At 38.3% G+C, this 2,867-nt stretch overlaps 1 long non-coding RNA gene across 1 annotated transcript; it reads left to right on the top strand.

The window, feature by feature from the left end:
- The first annotated feature begins 872 nt into the window (after nucleotides 1-872).
- On the top strand, nucleotides 873-2,530 carry LOC119913362. The gene is made up of 2 exons (XR_005446439.1): nucleotides 873-980; nucleotides 1,873-2,530. It is a non-coding gene; the product is annotated as an uncharacterized LOC119913362 (long non-coding RNA).
- The last annotated feature ends 337 nt before the right edge of the window (nucleotides 2,531-2,867 follow it).

Below are 2,867 nucleotides of genomic sequence, written 5' to 3'. Positions count from 1 at the left end.
AATGTCATGACCCTGTACAATGTACAAAAGGAGAATGACATAATGAGTCTAAATGTGATGTAACATCATCCCTTTAGCTGTCTTAGCTGTTTTTTTGTTGTTGCGAGAGACATAAAAACCCTGTAAGGTTTTATAAAAGCATGCTTTCATCAAATCTCCATATACATACACACACGTTCCACTATGGGGACCTCTCATTGACATAATGCATTGCCTAGCCCCTTACCCTAACCATCACAACTACATGCCATACTCTAACCCTAACAATACCCCAAACCTGACACTGGCTTAAACCCTAAAATCAAGTTTTAACCCTCAAATAGCAGTCTCTTACCTTAGGGAGTGTGACATGAGTCCCCAAGGGTTAGTGTTCATTCAGGTTGAAGTATTCACTGGAATATAAGAACATAAAAAACACACACTCACTCACACATTCAGTGGAAGTGTAGACAACTGAAAAAACCTCTGTTTCTGGGTCACCAGTGAGGAAAGAGCTAACATGTGTGATGTAGCGAGGAGGTCTGGAGCATGGATGGATGATTCCCTTGGTTTGATGTTGCACTCATGTTTAACTAGAGTAAAGTTATGAAAAGTTTAAATATAGATCTCAATGGAAAATTCATACAAAGGTACTGATAACAGAAGGTCAAAGGCTGCAGAGTATTTCTGGTATATTGTTCCAAGATGACATATCAATGATTCAATAAAAGTGACATCGACTACGTATTATCAGATTAGTCAACAAGAGCTGTTGGTAAGCAGGAGAGATGTCTTTTGGCACCTATCTTTGGATTAGCCACGAGTTAGGAGAGTCAGGCACTGGCAATATGCTGATGGCTTAAGCCCACCCAAATTAAACTTTACTCTTCAACTATGGTTGACGTCAAGGACACTGTGTCCATGTTTCATACAGTCCATGTCCTCTCCTCGAGTTCTCCCCACTGTTCAATATCAAAATGAGGCTGCGAGTAGACACTTCTGTAAGTTTCTTAATTGCTTAAAAACTTGATGTGACATGAAATGTATTGTTCATGTAGAAAGTGTACAGTGTAGAAATACGTTTGGTTACTAGTCCGAAAGACAATCTGCTGATGTAAAAAGTACGAATGAAGGTGAAGCGTGAAAGTCGATAAGCTGATGCAACTGCAACTGCTATGCCTGAGCTAACTTATGTACATTGACATGTATGTTACCGTTAGATGCAAGCAAAGCTCTCTGACCAACCACAAAAGCTAGCCAAAATAGCAACGAGAGTGACTGGAACAGGAAGAGCTAAGCTGTTCCAGTTAAAAGTTTAGTAAAGCAAACATATAAACACAATACTTTGAGTAAAAATATATTCTATTGCTTAGGTGAACCTAACATTTTTACCAAATGTGAGCACTTGTCCTGCACATGTGTTTCCCATGAAGCCAATATTAAAAGTGTTTTAGGGCAAAATAACCAATATTTAATATGACCCTATTAAAAGACAACCGCCCCTAAAACAACACCAACACCACCAGGGGAAATATGCTAACTATGATAGCAAACTGCAAACTCCAGACTCTTAGCACTTCCTGTTGATGTTACTTGGTGTCTTATTTTCCCCCTTTTTTGTATTAGCGTCTATGATCCTCTCCAAACAGAAAGTTTGCGGCTGCTTCTTACGCTGTTTTGCTGGCAAACAGTTGATTTGTAGATCAGAACATTCTCCTTACTACTATTTTGTGGTAACAGGAATCACAATGGCAGGGTACAAAGAGGTCCAAGCAAACAGTTTAACCTGAATTAGAACTGGACGAGAATGAGGCCAGCAGCCAGGTTAGCCCATGTGTCACCTTTGACCTTTCTTCTTTTTCCATCCTCCCCAACGGGGTCCAACCCACCAAGGTGAAGACCCTCACAGTGGACCCCAAGAGTCTCCAACACTACATTTTGACCCCGACTGACCCTCCAGCATCAGTCCCAGATGCTGCATCGTCTCACCCTGGAGCAATCGATTGGAGTCTCAGCTCAGTTTGTCCTGGTTTTGTTCTCCAAGGGAGCGCAGCTGTGGAGCAGTCTGCTGTACACTGATGCCTTATGGTGAAGTGGAACATGGACACTGAATGTTTTTCTCTGTTAGAATAAGAAATGCACTCACAATATGGCAAACAAGTTCCTTCGGTGCTTCTCGTGATGAAAAGTGAAGAATTAATTTACAAGAAAGTGCATTAAAATGAGGCAGACTTTTTAATTACATGTCACACCTGCTCAAAAAGATAGTCATGTCACTACAAAGCAATTTATCACAGTCTGATGTTCAACACATTTCAGGAAAATCTGCCCGTTTAATTCCTTTATTGATCTGGTGAAACATTCCTCATCTGTCAACCTTCAGGAAAGTGCTGGGTCATCTTCTCTCTAAATCTGCTTTAAAAAACATAACTGAAAGTCCTGTTTCATATCACTACACTGTGCTTTCAATCTTTAAACAATTAGCATTTACTGTGATTTCCTGCTTAACTGAATAAACTCGCATAAAATAACATTGATACATATACATTTTTATCTTGTCTCCAGTGTCATATTTATAACATGATCTGTTTTATGATTTTACTTTATTTTTATGTCTTGATTCATATCTTTTTAAAAGTAAAATGTTTACTGTCTAAATTAATATAATATAATTATTGATCCCCTATCAGCTTTTTAATGTACAATTTTCAAATTTGCAAAAACAAAATTACATTTAATTACACAAAAAAAAAATTGGATTACTGTTAGGGTACAAATTAAAGGAAAACCCTGAATAAATACATAATGTAGAAACATCAGGGATGAGAATGCCTGAGTGGTCAGTGAATAGTTCAATGTCAGAACTTTCTGTGAATCTGTTAAAAACA

This window comes from Micropterus salmoides, unplaced genomic scaffold, assembly GCF_014851395.1.
Source record: "Micropterus salmoides isolate LMB-PRFRI ecotype aquatic unplaced genomic scaffold, ASM1485139v1 Ms_hic_scaffold_2, whole genome shotgun sequence".
Lineage (NCBI taxonomy): Eukaryota > Metazoa > Chordata > Actinopteri > Centrarchiformes > Centrarchidae > Micropterus > Micropterus salmoides.
Note: the sequence above shows the minus strand (reverse complement) of the source record. Positions and strands in the feature narration are given on the sequence as shown.